This window comes from Xiphophorus couchianus, chromosome 15 (genome assembly GCF_001444195.1).
Source record: "Xiphophorus couchianus chromosome 15, X_couchianus-1.0, whole genome shotgun sequence".
Lineage (NCBI taxonomy): Eukaryota > Metazoa > Chordata > Actinopteri > Cyprinodontiformes > Poeciliidae > Xiphophorus > Xiphophorus couchianus.
The window spans coordinates 19,878,032-19,896,020 of NC_040242.1; the positions used below are offsets into that span (position 1 = coordinate 19,878,032).

At 40.2% G+C, this 17,989-nt stretch overlaps 1 long non-coding RNA gene across 1 annotated transcript in view; it reads right to left on the minus strand.

Annotated features, from left to right (window-relative positions):
- The window catches only part of LOC114159043 (uncharacterized), a 25,331-nt gene extending 7,807 nt beyond the window's left edge, over positions 1-17,524 (minus strand). The window contains exons 1-3 of the long non-coding RNA XR_003598529.1: positions 17,234-17,524; positions 3,439-3,556; positions 3,219-3,349 (exon numbers count right to left, since the gene is read on the minus strand). This is a non-coding gene — a long non-coding RNA (uncharacterized LOC114159043). The remainder of the gene's footprint in view (positions 1-3,218; positions 3,350-3,438; positions 3,557-17,233) is intronic.
- Between the last annotated feature and the right edge of the window lie 465 nt (positions 17,525-17,989).

Here is a 17,989-nt window from a genome sequence, read left to right on the forward strand (position 1 = left end):
TTTTTTTTGCTTTTTCTGTGTGAGGGGAAAACAACCGCTTTATCCTCAACAAGTACACTCTGGGGTCTTAATGTGTCTGCTGCTGTCAAAAGACTTTTAAAAAAATGTTGTCAACAGTGTTTTCAGTGCAGCTTCGCTTATTTAAGCAAAAGGAGAAGCTCTCCTGTTAAAACGATAACTCAGGGTTGGTTCTGTTCAAAATGATGAGCAGTTAATATCTTATTTGCCTGTATAAACACAGGAGACCCCCGGTGTTCGCGAGGGTTTGGGACCAAAACTATTTGTGAATACTTCAAATCTGTGAATACTTGAGATTCCCTCTTAGAACTTCTTCTCAAAGACGTCTTGTCTTTGAGAAGCAGAAGTGGAGCTTCCTGCACAACCAACAAGAATGCCGTAAGTGGTGTCTTGATGGTAAGTCAACAGCAAAATGCTTGTCTTTTCCAGCAGCCATTACGCATATGGTGGTAGACCCATTTGACGAAACGGGCTGAAACTCCACTTTGGTCGCTAGGTAACGCCACGGTGCATGTTGATTGTGACTTAATCCTTCCAGACCGAACGTATCGGCTATAATATCACCAAATTTGCAGTACCGTAATTCCGCCGCATTTTGCGTTATCAGAAAAATTGCAACGGTTTCTGAAAGGGGAGACGTTACGCTTTCCAGCCAATATTGGTTTATTACGGTAATTTCACTCCCGGTGTAGCAGAGAGTGAAAGTAATCTCAGGGGCACTCTCTTAATAGACGGTAACTTGTGAAAATAACTAGCTATTGAAAGTTCCAGTTATTATGGATAAAAGAGCAAATATATTTACTCATAGGACATTTAAAGTACTGCGTACAATTAAAGCAAGCAAATATATCCAGGCGTAGATTTGAAACTTAGGTCTTATAAGGTGAACAATAGGGAGGTTTTTGAAACAACTCATCTTCCAGACACCAACAAACGTCAATCACTGAACAGCTTAGCACCGCCATACACTAAAGATCTGCTGTTGTTGTGTCAACCTTCCAGACTCCTCAGGTCTTCTGATTCTGATTCTGCTCTCCATCCCCAGAACCAGAACCAAACATGGAAAAGCAGCATTAAGCTTATACATGCCACAAATCTGGAACAAACTTCCAGAAAACTACAAAACAGCTGAAATACTGAGCTCCTTTAAATAAAAACCCACCTGTTTACAGTTACTTTTGTACCATAATAAATGAAACACTAAGCAACATTTTGATATGTAATGACAGCACTTGGTAAAATGTAATGTTTCAATTGTTGATGACTTTTTATTTTTGTGTTTCTATGATGTAAAGCACTTGTTTCTGAAATGTGCGATAGAAAATGTAATAATTAACTGATTATTGCCAAAAAGAAGAGGAAGTTTTTTGGGGGGAGGGTTTAAGCACTTAAGCTGTTTTCAGAAGCGGCAGAGGAAGTATAAAAATGTCCGAAATGTAAATTTTGCATAGCAGGTCCTCTTCAAAACCTCTGAAGAGATGCTAATCTCAACAGTTATGAACCATCCCCTTAAGCCAGCTGCAGCAGAGTGCACCACAGATTGTAGCATCCATCCAAAGCAAAATACGAACAGAACAGCAGAGCATCATCTAGCTCTTCGCTTTCACTCACACACGATCCAGACCAAGCCTCGCTATTTTCTCCCCTTTTGCAGATCAATAGCAATCACAGGGGCACAGTAGCAGAAGCACACGCTCGACTCACACTAACAATACACACTCCACTGCAGTTCAATGCTGGACTGTGGAACCGTGAAAGTGAGCCGAACTAAATGTTTGGACTGTGTGGAATATTGTGCCATCGCTGCCATCACGCCACACCAACCCCCATTAGAGAGGTCCGCTTGGGAATATCCAAATATACATTCGAGGGGCGCCTCACGTACAGGTCTACCCGGACCGTAATCTCCCTGCTTTGGCGCTGAGCAGAGCTGAAAGCGGAGCGGGCCGAGAGTAAGGACAATAAGAGGATTTCACAGTCTGGTGTTATGACACATCGCCCTGTTATTGTTTTTCTCCCCCCTAACCCTGAATAGCTCTAATTAAATTGGCGATGACTGAGCAGCAGACCTGTCTGGGAGAAGCAAACAGAAGCGTTGGTTGAGTAAACGGGACCCGAGCTGAGTCATGACAGTAGATAGATCAAATAAAGAGACCCCGGTGTGGGAGGTGGGATGCTCTGCAGACAAGCTGTCCGGAGCTCTTAGCGAAGGTTTGTTGTCGCCTGTGGGCTTGGCTTGGATCCAACATTGCAACCAATGTCAAAGCCATTAATTGATGCTTTTATTTGTTTGTTGATAATATCATTATAAATATGTCTCAGGCCTTAATATGCTAGTGTATCTAAAACCCCTACATCACTGCATAAAGTCCTACTTCTTTAATCCTCCTAATATAATTTATAAACAGCTTGTCGTGATTCCTTTAAGGGAAGAGCCATTCCTCTTCTCTTAAAGCTCATCAGCTTATTAAGTGGAACTCCCACTTATTGCCAGACTGTCCAACTACAGTTCTGTTAAGGTTCCCACATACTCGGGTTTACTGTTTCGTACTCTGTGAGCCGCACAAGCTGCGTTTCCTTTGACCATATAACTGCACAGTTTGACATTTCAGAAATAAATTTGCTTGATGGAAACACAGCAATTCTGAAAAACTCTCATTCACCATCCTGCTGCTTTAATATGGTGTATTTATTTTATTTTATTTTTTTGGCCATTTCAAAATTTTGCAAAACTCATAACAACCGGATGTAGCTACTGGCAGAAACCACAAAAAAAAAAGGCAACAGGAAGTAGTTGGAGGATGACGATGCAGCATGTTTTTTTAATGTCCCTTATTTAATGGAAACACCGCAATTGCGAAATTGTGTTTTCTTGACATTAGTAGAATATCGACAAAGCTTTGTGAACATTCGCAATGAAAGTGCAGCTACTGACTCTTCGCACACTGTCAACAGATGCTTGACATTTCATAGTTGAGCGTACCGTTTGCCTACATTTCTTGTGACAAATTCCTTCATTTCCCACAAACCAAATGGATGCTAGCAAGTTTGACCATTTCTTCTTCACCAATGCAGCCACCGTCAGCAGTCATGCCGCACGTCCTAGGACTATTTAGTCCTCAACTTTGTGAGTTAGGTGTAGCATACAAAGCATTTAGATGTGAACACTGTTTCCTGCCGAATGGTTTGTAAAATTTTACCTTCATGGCAGGACGGCTTCTACTGTCCACAAGTGTTGTTGTGGGCATCAGTGAATTCTTTGGGAGAGTGCTGAGACTGACAGTTATTTTTGGGAGTCCAGATGAGTGTGTGGTGCCTGAGTCAGGGCCAGCTAAAAGAATGTAGGTGGAACCACTTAGTAATGGCCTGAATTAACAACAAAAATCTCCCATAATTCCATTATGGTACTTCATTACTTACATGCTTGCAGTACCATTTTAATCCTCCCACACTCTGAACGCTGGCCTTTTGTGTCCCAGCTGTCTCCCGAGCTCAGATTTGATACTAAATACAACACTCCGCAGCTCAAACATGAACACTGTAGAGAGGGAAAAAAAAGAAGAAAAAAACACATTTACATCAGAATCGGTGACAATTCAAGAGGACGATTAAGGCCTCTAATGGACGTCTGGTGAGTGTGGAGTCGTTCCAAATTCTCCAACATGTTCATGCGGGGCCGATTAAAACAGAACGCATTCAGAGTGTGCGTTCGCACCGTCACTGAGCTGATGTGAAAATGAGGGGCTGTCATGAATTCCCAGAAACCGATGACTAATCGCTCGCTGCCTCTCAGTTAACCCTGCAGGCATGATGGGAAACGGCAGTAATCTGCAGAGGAGACTCACTGGGGAATTTGTCCCCCTTATCTTCGGGGGACCGTGGTTTGGTTTGCTAATCCGGGTGAAAAACAGACACCGTTTTAATGAGTTGCCTCTATTAATAAATGCTATTAACCCACAAGTCAGATGCTAAACATTACAGGCCACGAACTGGGGAGTTAATCTATTTTGGAACGACTCCCGCCGACCGACTGCTGCAGAAATGTGATGCTCTAAATAGTATGACATTAGCCTTTTCTTCTGAAACCTGACCCTGCGTTACAACTGGGAATGTACTGAACGGAAAACGGATGCTTTTTCTGAGTAGATGTGACTGCTGCCGGCTTTCCGAGACCGCATTATCAAATATTTGATGGCTGAGGCAATCAAATAACGCTTATTCTGTTGTAGGGCCGTGGCTTAGTGCACTCGCAGTGTGATGCTTTGGAGAAGAAGACTGCAGTCAAAAATAGACGGCACATCAGTAGCTTCTCTCTTTCTGATCAGATCTAGGATTGTTTTTTTGTTGTTGTTTCTTTTGCCGAGCTCTGTGAAAGGTTGACCTAAAAGGGATGCCAGGCACACACCTCTTGTCTGGCGTATGATATGTGGACTTTTTCCTCATGAGTAGCCAAAAGCTTTTTAAACTAAATCCTTATAAAAAGGGCAGCTTTATGCATTTTCCAAGTACACAGAGCTATTTTGTACAACACTATCAAGTAACTATCCTAACTTCAGTTCAGGACCGGTCCAAGACACAGGTAAACTATAAACTAGGACCCGCTTAGTGGAATTTTTTATTTTTGCAGTTTTGTAATGATTTCTATATGATTATATTGACAAAAACAATTTTATTATAAGCTTGTGACTTTTTTTTTTACACAAAAATATATATTTGATCAAGTACAAATGATTCTCTATACGTGCAGAAAGAAAAACTAAATTGCTCTTGGGGGCCCCCTGGTGGCCGCGATAGGTCGCGCTTCACCGATACTGTGAGCCGCCGTCGAAAGCAACGGTGGGAGATAAGTAGGCAAAAATAATGTTTCAGATAAGAACAGGGATAGAGAAAAGAAAGAGAAAGAAGAGGAAAAAAGTAAGATAAATGTATGTCTGCATGTCTGTTGGTAATGTAATGTTTATCAAAATGTTTTGTGGGGCTGCTAATAGAAAACTAGCCTGATAGCGACTTTGCAGGGTCCAGTTCACCAGCCAAACATTTGTGCAGGCGTGTTTGTATTTGTGTGAAACTGAGTTTTGACTTTAAATGAGTTTATTCTCGTGGTCGGACCTGCATATTTCCGAGCTTCAAAACGACGTCTTTGCTAACGTCTGAAAACGTTAATTAATTAAATCTTGACATTTTCTAGCAAAAATGTTTTTACATCAAGCTACATGGCTGCTACAGTAATCAATGAGCTACTCTGAACTGTAGTTGGAAATATTGTTGTTTGCTGCTGAGCTCGATCATTTATGTGGCTAAAACAAACATTATTTTTACATAAACTATTAAGTTATGTAAAATGTCTCCAGAAGCTGATAAAATTCTCTGGCTCAGCGGTGGACGATGCATCAGGTGAGAGAAACACTCACCTAGTATACATTTCATTTTTAGCTATAGGAATTACGCCTAAGAGAAATGCATTTAATCAGAGTAAATCATAAATATGTCTGTATTTCCTCCATCTTAGGTCCGTCTCCATCCTCTGCAACCACTGCTGATCTACCTGGTAAGTTTACAGAAAATCAGAGAACTATTTCTACTCCACAAGGAAAAGTTCTCATTATCACGATTCAAAGGTTTTATTATCAAGATTCCTAGAGGTGGTAGGAATCGTGACGGCGAGCGTCCAGGTGCCGCCATAACAAACCAAGAAGGTGGGATGGAGACATCAGACCCCTGCCGCGCAGACAGGACTGCAGCTACGCAGATGCACTCCACGGGTAGGTCAGCCCAGACACCGGACATGACCAGTTCTTCGGAACCGGCGCACGCACACCGCCAAACCGCCAACGGTTCATGGAGGTGCGCTGGGAATGATCAACCGGCTACAGAGAGGACGCCAGTGGATCACGCTCAAATCGGTTCAGGAGTGATGGAAGCAGATCACCAACAGCTGGCTGCAGAACTCAGGTGAGAGACCCAGGGCATGCGTTTAATCATAGGTTTTAAGTACTGGAACTTTGCTTAAAGCAAAGCTTGGATTAATCTAATGTGTGAGCAGGTGCATTAAATGATCATACACTAAAATTACAGCTAAATCCAGAATTGTTAAACCGTTAGAGCAGCTGAGGTGACACAATTAGGAAGCACTGCGCTCAGCAGCACGCCAGTATTGATTTTGATCAGTAACGTTTGATTTGTTCAGAGCTGCTCCAAACATTATCTGTTGCTCGGTTTTAATTTGTTTTGCTGAGCGACTCTGAGTCAGCGTTCCTCCTGGTACTTAATTGGGTGTATTTATTTTATTTGTGGAGCCGAGGGAAGCTGACGGCGTTGTCACCGAAACTGTTTATAGCCCATTGATCCCACGGACGAATTCTCATTCCACACGAGCCCCCGTGATTCAGTGCTCTCTCTCACCTCGCCAATCATTGATCTTGGTATTGCGCGGCGGTCTCGGCCAAACAGCCTCAGACGCCCCAGGTCTTTAGAAATGTACAGATGACGGATGTATGCTGGTCGGCCGGAGCATGAAATCTGAAGGCTGCAGTTTAAATGAATAACATCGATTATTCTGTTACAAAATCATTTATCAAATGTGTGGGATTTACTAAGCAATCTGGAACTGGTTTGACAAGTGGAAGAAAGGAAAGTCAGGCAACCACGACAAACATTTGAGTATCGCATAATGCAATCTTTGCTGTGTCAAAATGTTTTGGGGTGTAGTTTGCTTCCTATTTTTGGAGCAGTCTCTAGTCCATTTGGCATTCGAACTGCACCTGAGTTCACTTCAGCCAAACCGAGACCTCGGCTTTTTGGAGGACCAGAGTTTGCTTTTTTGGTCCGCATCAGAGTTCAGTTCAGCATTCATACTTCCCCAAATGAACCAAACTTTCTAGACAAACAAACTGAACTTCGATTAAAGCAGATTAGAAAGAACTGGTGTGAACGCTGATAAAGCAATGCTGAACTTTCGTAGCGTGCTTTACAGACAAGGAAACGTATCACCTCAAGTGCTGTTAAGAAATCTCCTTCTTAGCTCCTCGACAGTGGGACTTTCCTTGGCAACACCAACGTCAATGTTAGAAATTATGATTTGGATGAGTTGTGGAGGGATAGCCGACCCTGAAGATGAAGTGTGCTTTGAAGAGCTCTTTGAAAGCTGCCAAGAATGTCAGTGCCTTGCAAAGGGATTGCGGTTCTGACATAGTATCTTTGGATGCTGCTCTTGTTTTCACCAACACACAGGAAGGAAGGGCTATCCTGGTTCCATACCAGAAAGGAAGGTTTCAACACCGGCTTCCACCTTGAACAAAATGTAAAGAAGAACCACAGCCACATTATCAGACAGCACAAAAGTATTTGAAGTCCTCCTGAGGTTTTGTTGATACACTGACCCAACATCACACTTGTTCACTCGCAACTGTCCAGGAGACAGCTGATTTACCGCGCAGGGAGAGAGTAGTGTTGGAAAAATCTTTGTAAATCACCAAGAAGCAGACAGAAATTCTCCCAGATTAGATGAATGGTTTTTGGATGGATGCCTGTGTTAGTGCAGAGGACTAATATGCTGCCTTGGTCTGGATGAAGACATAGAAATCCCTTGGAATGTGTGAGGTACTAGTGCTTTCAATGAATTAAAACAGAGTTTCAGTGGATTTATGATAAAGAGTCTATGGAAGATAAAGATGTGCGGTTATGAGACTCTTTTTTTTTTTTTTGTCCACCGCAAATTAAAAATGGAAGGAACTAAGAAGAACATCTCATCAATATTTATATTCAAGCAGAAGTAGGAGCAAAACGGTAAATCCAGTTCAGTCTTTACCATGTGAGAATAAAACCTCTTTAATTCCAGGAGTTAAATCACTCTTTAGACTGCCACGTTTTTTTTTTTTTCTTGAACTCTCCCTCCTTTCCAGAGAGTAGATCATGAGGGAACTTCTGCTGCAATGCAGCAAAAACAAATAGCATGAATCTATTAAATGTTTGCGATTGTGCGTACCGGCAGCCTCTCCCTTGCTTCTCTCTCATTTTGACTCCGCTCTGTCCCCTCACCCAGTCAAACTGAGGACAGAACGTTACCATAGTCAAACACCGAATATTTCCCTTTCTCTCTGTTTTGCACAAGGTTGCGTATGCATAATGAAGAACCTTTACGTATGCCGCCCACATTAGTTCTGTGTTGTTGCAGAAGCACACGCCTTCAGGGCTTCCACGTGTTCTGCACGTAGAGTTCCTACAAAGATGGTTACCAACAGGCCGAACCTCAGATAACAGACCTCAGATGATAAATGCTTTCACCTAAAAGCCTACACAGAGAGTAAGGAACAATGTTTCATTTTTGTCATTTACTTAGTACAAACTAGGGTTGGACATTTTATCTCTTTGTTTATCCATTATCGTGAAAAATTTCTTATCATTATAAAAATAGCGACGTGGCATTAGCTCGAAAAATTCCAATTAACGTAAAAAAAAAAAAAAAAATCGGAAATGTTATCTTTACTACTTTCTCCACTTTTTGTTTCATGAGAGCGTCAAGATATAATGTTTTCTTTAAAATATGATTAAATGCTGATTAATGAGATAAATCACACCTCTTTAATTATCCAGTATGATGAATCCCATTTCAAATGGGAATGTTTTTCAAGAACAATATTTGTGTTTGCGACTGTAATGCTGTGCCATGCAGTCGCAGCCGTACAGTTAGCTAATAAAGAAGCAATGATGGTTTATTTTTGATAATTTTTATTGTTATCACTGTAGCACCAAAAAGTCAATTTCTCCCACCACTAGTGTGAACCAACAATTGATTTTCCAAATTCTTGCTTTGGATATAAATTAATTTGAACTGTTTGCTTCCTCTCTCAAACTTAACCTACTTCTTTTTCTTTGTTTGTTTTTTTACACACGTTTGGTGCAATAAATCTGTCATGACAGAGTTTAGGAAACCATAGAAAATGTTCTGTTTCTTCTATATTCTTGTTTCCCAGGGGACTCTTTCTGACATTTCCTGCAGGAATGAGCCTGCATGTAAAACTCGGCTGGTCTTTAGTTGACCTCGCCTACATGTGCCACACAGAGCCCGTCAATATTTCTCTCTGCCTCAGCGCTCGCAGTGGCAAAAGGCCACATGGTGATGGGAAGCAGAGAAGCAAAGCAGCGCGCAGGTGTACAGGGTAAAGCTTCTGCAAAAGCTGGCATGTATGTGTGTATAAATGTAAATTGCCACAGCGAGATGTACACCCACTAATAGTTGAGTGGAATTTTTTTTTTTTTAAGATATAACCTCTTATGAGGAAGACATACATTTTTAAAGTAGGGTCTAAGGCCCCTTCACACTGGATCTGTCTCAGCGTCCAATCCGACTGAAAACTGGGTTGGATGATGTACCAGCAATTCAAAAACATTAAAGCCATTGACCACCACCGATTCTCTGCAGATGCTCCTCCGACTATCTTACCAAGATCGACCTGATGTCTGTTTTCTTTGGGTCGATGAAGCAATTTGATGGGAATGTCATGAGTGAAACACAAAGTGAGTCACATTGGCAAAGTAAAACGCATCTGCTTTGGGAGAAAATACTAACTTAAAACATTTTACTTGCCAAAAAGTTGTGTACTTTCCCTTGATATAAGCTTAGAAGAACAGAAACAAATGAAAGAGTGAAACTGTGATCTTGTTGTAGAAACTTTGAGTTTACTGTCAGACCGGCTTGTGTTTGTGCAGGCAGGGTTTTCAGTACATACTCTCATGTTGATGTACGATCGAGTCGTAGCCTGTGCGTCAGGCAAAAATCTGACCAGTGTGTGGAAAGTCGGACTTAAACGGTGTGTTTTGAGTCTTAAGCTCATACAACTACCATTAAAAATCAACCAGAACCTTTACAGTCTAATCAAGGTCCTAGTATGGTTTTCTGACAGCAGATTTCCATCTGTTTTGAGGATGTACAAAACACCCATAGTAACATTTTAAGAGAGTTGCTCTAACTGATGTCTACAGCACGAATAATTTGTGGAAAAATGTGTAAGAATTGTGTTACATCAAACCTTTTTGTTTTTATTTTCTGCCTAGTTTCTTTGAATTGCCAAACCATTTCTAACACAGAAATGGAAGCTGATGCAGCTTCTGACTTTAAAGTCTTTTATGCTGTTTGAGTAAAGTCTGGTGCGCAGAAAAAAGAGAAGAGGAAACTTAAAGGTTTGACTGAACTTATGAAAAAATATTTTGGGAAAGGTGATAAAGAGGCTGAAAAAAAGCGAATGTCATGCTACAATGTCAACCTTGGGCAAAGTTTGAAATAGAGCTGCCATTAACACAACTATCTTATGAGCCAACTCTAATTTTTACATCTGTTATGTTTTGCACAATGTTTTGGTCTCTGACAAAAATAGATTTTTTGTCAAGAGACAAAAGTCATACCCTCTCATTAACGGACCCTCTGTGTCTTTGTCTCTTCGCATCCATCTTTCACGTGTTATCTGCCCTGTTATGACATGCTTTCAGCAAAACAATAAATAAATACTACCTGTTGAAAATACACAAAAATAGACGGAAAGGATTGTGTCTAAAATTTGGACCAAGGCAAAGTTAATGTTGGTTTTGCTTGTAATATGACAATCCAAAATAAAAACAATAAAAAAAAGATGCATGAAAATCAATGTTTCCCCCAGTCATTGACATCTCATGGATTGATCTATGTAACTGGGGGAAAAAACTCATTGAAATGTGTTTTATTGAAATTATTTTTGGTATTTCTTAAATAATCTGGAGCTACATAAACATAACAACTTTTAAAATGCTACAATCTCAAAAGCATAGTTGGATTTAAATATTTTATGCACTAGTTGTTTCAAATGACTGACATCTTTAAAGTTGGAAAGATTTTTTTAAAAAACTTTTCATGATCCTGCTTATGATCCTGCTTATCTCATGCTTGTGTTTTGGTCCTCTGCAAATTAAGATCAGTCTACAAAATGCATCCAGCAGGAGAAGTCTTTATGCTATTTGTACATTTGTGCCATCAAACTGATACAAATTTCACCATTATGCTGGTTCATAAACTTGCATTTGTCAAGTACTTGAGCACTCTTTAAATGGAGAGTGAAACCATGATTTTTGGCCGAGACATTCAGTTGACGATGAAAAACTCTTCCTGTATTTGTTATTTGTGTCACGGATAGAAAAGCTGAGGAAACACCTTGGTAAAATCCTGCATCACCGGATAGTTAATCATTTGAACACTTGCTGTGTTTATTGAACCAACTGCTTATCACTCGATAAATCGTGTGTTCATGTCAAGACGCTGCACTGATCAGTCAGACGGAAAGGATTGTGTCTAAAGTTTGGACCAAGGCAAAGTTAATGCCTTTTTCAATTTTCTAAATGATAAATTAACAGGCGTGTTTACTCGCTAGGTGAAAGAACCAGAAATGTTTAACTGATTGACGTTTTTTTGTTGTTTTTTTTCCTGCCAGACATAGATACGTGATTTGACAAGACTGGAGGATTCAAGGCTATACTTTTTCTGCAACTTTGCTTTATAGTCTGCCGTTCTGCATGTACTTTCTCTCTCTGCCTGTCGTTCACTAGCTGTAGTTGTCTTTCATCTCCCCAACATCAGCATCAATTTTTCACCGCCATAAGTCCCAGCCACAGGCTCATCAAGCCACATTATGCAACGGGATTCGTGTCAGCACGTTTTTAACAGCAGCGAAACGTGTTCCTCCCAACAGCCCGGGATCTCCGGAGCATAAGTTACAGCAGTGTGAATATAAATGAGCGCCGTGACTAAGCATTATCTCCCGTGTCAGCGTTCAAGCAAACAGCAGATCTTGAGGTATCGCCACTATTATACGCTTGGATAAACCCACTTCGCGGCGCGCGTGAGGCAGAGGCGGCGGAAGTGAAGGGAGAGGAATCTTAATGTCAGAACCAGAGGAAAAACCTGCTAAATTACGTTCGGCAGGTCGACGAGGAGCTCATTGCCATGGTAACAGGCCATGTGCCACACCATCTCCCGTCTCCAGCCTTCGTTCTCACTCTATTCTTCCCTGCTCGCCTCCCACGGCCATCACTCATGAGAGGGAGATGACACCGGTGTCTTTCGGCTGTCGCTGCTCTTATCTGGCCGCCGCATGCCGAACATCCAACCCGAGCGACCCACCACAGATCCCACCCTCTCATTAACGGACCCTCTGTGTCTTTGTCTCTTCGCATCCGTCTTTCACGTGTTATCTGCCTTGTAATGACATGCTTTCAGCAAAAAATAAATAAATACTACCTGTTGACATGGTAAACGAAGGGGAAGCTTCATGCTTGTTTCCGTGCAGGACTACTCTATGAGTGATTTGTAAAATGCTTTGTAAAGGTATTTCTAGAAGGTTTTCCACATTATGACATTGCATTATGTGTTGTTATCGGATTTCCTGTGATAGACCAACACAATGTGTAAGATGGAAGAAAAAATAAATTTATATATATATATATTATTTATAGATAATAGTCAGAAAAGTGTGACATGCTTTCTCGACTCCAAAATAAACTCGAACAAACAGATGTTTTACCCAGAGCTGACCTAAGGCATATGCGAGTTAAGCAGCTGCTAAGGGCCACCATACCACCAGGGGGCCACCAAGAGCACCAAGTCAGCATGGTAAAAAAAAAGATGTATATAGCTCTGGAAAAAATGAAGAGACCACTTTACTGAACCCCATTGGAAACCTCATGGTTATGCCACCAAATATTGATCTCTAAACGCTTCCTGAGTTCGAACATTAGTATTGTTCTTTCTAAATGTACATGAACTTGTTTTCTTTGCATTATTTGAGGTCTGAAAGCACTGCATCTTTTTCGTTATTTTAACCATTTCTCATTTTCTGCAAAGAAATACTAAATTTTTGCTTGGACATGTCAGCAGTTCGCAGAATAAAAAAACAATGTTCATTTTATGCAAACATGCATATAAACACTAAAATCAGAGAAATTGATCATTAAGTGGTCTCTTGATGTTTTCCAGAGCTGTATATACAGTATACTGTGTATGTGCAGGACACCATTCATGCACAAACCACCAATGTTGGGGAACAATCGGTATCATGACCAAGCAGACTTAGGAACACATACCATTTCAACTAATATCAAAAAATGGAGAGAAACCATCGCTACTGCAAAACTACCGACACGTGGCCGTTCGCCTGAACTGACAGGTTGAGCAGGAAATTAACGTTTTGTTCATTCCCACATAGATTATTCAAGTTCGTCTACTCCAACAGTTTGCAGTGTGAAAATAGGTGTGTGTTTCCTCCCTTGCCTACGGGACTCTCCAGACAGTTATCAGCAAGTCAAACACAGAAGACGCAACTATAAATGAATTGAACTCGGCTTATAGCTAAATTTCAATGACCCTAAATGTAGCTGGATATAAGCAGGAAAGAAAGAGTCAGGAAAAGTGGAGAGAGCGAAGAAAAGTGTGTAGCTGGCACATGCTGTGTGTGGGCAGCTTAAAGCTTCCGTAGAGCTTGCTCCAAGACCCGATGAATGTTTAATGAAGTGCTGCTGCTGCAGCATGGAAATGCTCAGTCTCAGGGGTGTTGGAGATAAGGACTGGCTGGAGCCTGCCTCCAGGTTTGTGTTTCAGCTGCCGCTTTGCTACTCAGAGCAGTCTGGTCACTCCGTTTAAAGTGTCTCTCCTTCAGGGCTTCACTCTGCTGAGGGCCTACAGATGAAGACGGATACCATGTTGGTTCTGAGAGAACTTGTCACTTGTCAGATAAGATGATAAATGACAAAGGGATCGAGAGATGCTATTCTGTTTACCTGATTTCTGGACAGGTGATCAGAAAGTTTAGGTGGTGGACAAAGAGATAGGAAGCGACACGATTTTTAGGAAGAGTTTAGTAGCTATTACTGATGACTTGCACTATAAATCACCATGATTTATAATAGAGTTAATCTGTTATTTGATTTCATTGTCAACTGCAGCCAAGTGCCAAAGTCCCCTGACTGAATACCAACCCCAAGTCATTATTCCCCTGACAGTTGGTATGAGGTATTTTTGCTGATGTTTTATTATTTTTAGACAAATGTGCTTGTACTATGAGGTGACTTGTCCAAACAAATCCTTCTAGAAGTCGTGCTTTGCTGCTGTTTTTTGAACAAGATGGTTTCTAGTGGTAATACTTGCAAGAAACTCATACTTCTTCAGTCTTTTTCAAAGTGCACATTTCTGCCTTGTTCACATGGTAAGATTTTTATGTCTCTTTTAACCACAATCTATCGCCATTGGTTCTTCCCAGTCGGCCATGTTTGTTTACTCTGGACTCACGTTTGGTCTCAAGAGGTTTTGCGAGATTTTCCATTTCAACGTTGGGGATTGAACTCAAACCGACTGTGTTGTGTATGACTAAAGCTGTTATGCCTATGATTTTTAGCGCCATCTATGGTTTCTCTGATTTTGAAAAGCAGACGACAATTTAAAAATCTTGCCGTGTGAAGTGGGCATTATGAGATTGATTCTGAAAATTCTGATAGCTGTTTTTGGCTTTTTTCGTGTTTTGTTTTAAACAATCTAACTTTTGGGGGGGACTCATCTACAATGTCCATTCCTGGGAAGTCTAATAACTCTCTTTTATAACTGTGTTATGAAATACTGCTGTGTTGTATTTGGTTAACTTTTGTCTCCATCTGGTTTTTATATCTTTTGAAAAGAAAACTTGGCACTTGTGGCCCTCAAAGACAAGAAATTACCTAAGACTGGGAATCAAACCCAAGACAACCGCATCGAAGGCTAGAACGTCTACACATGGTGTGTGTGTTTTAGCAATGGATCCGATCTGCCCAGTGCCCTGTTTTTTGCACCATCTGTGTAGGGTAAGAAAATATCAGTTAATCTTTACAGTTGCTGTCTTGTAGCTTCAAAACAACTCAATAGGTCAGTATAAATGATAGTTTTTAATGTAGCTCTGGCAGATTTGGCTGTGGATCCCCATCGGAAAAGGCCAACGTTTATCTCCATAGTCTTATAATGTTGCAATTATAAGACATTGCTGGAGCTATTATGCAACTCCAGCTGAAGTAAAAAAAAAAAAAGTCACTTATTTTAATCAAACCCCAATTTTTTACTTGCCTTCTTCTTCCTAAATACTTGATTAAGCTAACGGTCACCATATGTTGCACCAGTAAGGAGGCTTTTTTGTTTGCATCTCTCTCCAGTGACAAACAAACTGATACTACAATCGTATAGTCAAATAGAACTTAATGTTATGGATTCTGGGTTTCCTCTATCACTTTTATCCTCTTTTATCTGCTTACACGCACACGCTGCAGCTTGCATAACCATGTTTATGTGTAGCTGCCGCCAGTCATACATAAACAGACTGAAACTGATTAGACCACCCTTTTGGGAGGGTACGGATTGCAGAGAAGAATAAAAAGCTAAACTCGCACTACAATCTTTGCCTCACTTGGTGTCAGTGAGCTAAGTGTGGATATCACTCTGTATCTGTTCCATTTGTATGACATGTTTGGCTTGTAACATTTGATCATTTTTCGGCATTAAAGCTTGTTTTTTATATATAACCAAATCTCATTATTTCTCAAGGTAATTTACACTGAGGGGTTCTGGTCGGGTCCTGAAACTGGTAAAGGAGCCTGACTGGTGCACAGAGACAAAAATGAATGAACTCCAACACTAAGATGGAGAAGATTTTCTTAGTCTGTATTAGAAATGACACTTTTAGAATATAATGTTTTTCCTAATTACTTTTTTATTTTCTCTAAAGAGTGAAAATGAATTCAAAGCAAGCTGCCCCCAGCCTTAAATTACATTTATGCAACAAACTTAAAGCGCCACTGAGTCCATGTGCCTGTCCTCTCTGGGGTTACTTTCACACGAGTAATGAGACGAGACTTTACTTTTCTGGAACACATCTATGAAATAATATTAACTCTAAGCTAGATTGTGCAATAAAAATACATTTTAGGCTTACATATATTCTACATATGATTTAATAAAATAGATACAGTTTGAGATGTACATTCTAAAAGTTATTTCTAATTTTGGGTTTGTAGCTTTTGAGTGACACCAAGTCTGACTAGTATTCAGAAGCATTATGTATAATTTAGGTAGAATTGAAGAAACAGTAAATTCTTTGCATGTATTTTGATTATGCAATCACAGGATTGCTTCAGATTTCAAAAAACAATATACAACTAATGATGAATGAACAAACATTTACATAACTTCATGCCCTAATGCGATATCTTTTGTTGTTAAATAGGAGATAAATTCTTCTAGAAAAGTAGAGTGAATGGATCCCTTAGTATTTCACTGCATATGAAACAACTCAAAAATTACATGCTGAAATTCAATTTGTAGCTGATTTCATATTGCAAAAATGTGGCTAAAAGTTTTGTGCAGTGAAGGACTTTTGCAGTATTTAAAACGTCGTTCAAAAGCATGCACTTTGACTCAACTTCAGTTTTCTTTGAGCAATAGCACCATCAATAAAGTACTTTGAATGAACGGTCTTCTTCATTCCTTTTGGAGCCTACTGAATCATACCTAAATTTACAATAATGGTGGGTGCAATGTTCGAGTTAATAATCTCCAAATTTAGCATCTCATTGACAGCAAAACACAAGCAATATTTTTTTTACTTTGCACACTTTGATTTATATTTATATTAACAATAAGATCTATATGGTTCTTTTTCTGACTAATAAATAAAATCTGTTAAAGTGTGTTTCGTATCTACTCAGTTTATCTTATTCTGATATTAAAGTTATATGGAGCATTTAAAGAGTGGAAACAAGGAAACCAGAAGAAACTGAGCTGCCACTTTGCTTAAAAAATGGGGTTTTTATGGGGGAAATCTCACAGGAACAACATCCAAATTTGAATAAACTGTAAAATATTTTCTAACTTTTGAGCTGCAGTTAAAGATTTAGTGATGAACTTCGCTGTTTTGAGAACGACGCAGTATTTTATTGTTCTTATGTAAGCCCTGCAGTGTTCAGTGGAGCAGACTGGATTTAAAGGTGCCCAGCTCCATACAAATAGGAGACAGGTATTTTTCCATCTCTGATTGATGAAACTAAACACAAATGTGCACACGCAACCTTCCAGACCGCATATGTTATGAATGCAGAAATGCCTTCGCAGGGTTAAGATGGCCTGATTGCAACCTTTAAGTCAGCAGGTGTTCGCACGGCATGCGAGGATTTCTGGGTTTACCTCATGCCTGCCGTCTGTTTTACACACAAAGCATGAAATCCCAGCGGTCCATGTTCACTCAGCTCCTGGCAGAAGGTGTTCTTTCTCCAGCCAAACATTTCATCTGATCCCGTGGTGCTGTGGGTGGCACTTTGCTCGTCTCCTTTCTACTGTTGCGCTGCAAAAAAAAGCGGAAAATGCAGCAGGCCTGCTACGACGACTCATCGCTTAGCAGAAATGCATTTCATGCACGTCCAAGTCAAACACGACTGACAGAGACGCTCATACGAAGAGACGGAGAAATACGTGCTGCTCCGTGTGATTTCTCCCGGCACATGCGTAGCGAACAAATTAAACCTGATGTGTTTGGGAATGTAGCCAAGCTAAATAAAATGTGACTGAATGAGTCTGATTATACCACACTCTTGTATGTCAGAATTTGGGGTCTTGTGTCAAAGGAATGTTTAAGCATTCTAATATTTTCAAGGCTCAACTCTGTTCTTTTACTTATATTCTAATCTAATTTGCTTTTAAATGACAGCTTAGTTTTTGTGGAATAGCTGGGAGTAGTGACTATCTTACCACTGGTAAAAAGGATAAAAGCCAAGCAAATGAAAGTCAGGAGGAAGGACAAAAGTGGAGTGAATGGCCTGATCTAAAATATTTCTAAAAATTATTAAAGGTTAAAATCATGTTTACACCTTATTACTTTTGCACCAGACAGTTGCTGTTTCACTACTTCCTCATTGGATGTGCTGCTAAATGCCAGTAGTTATA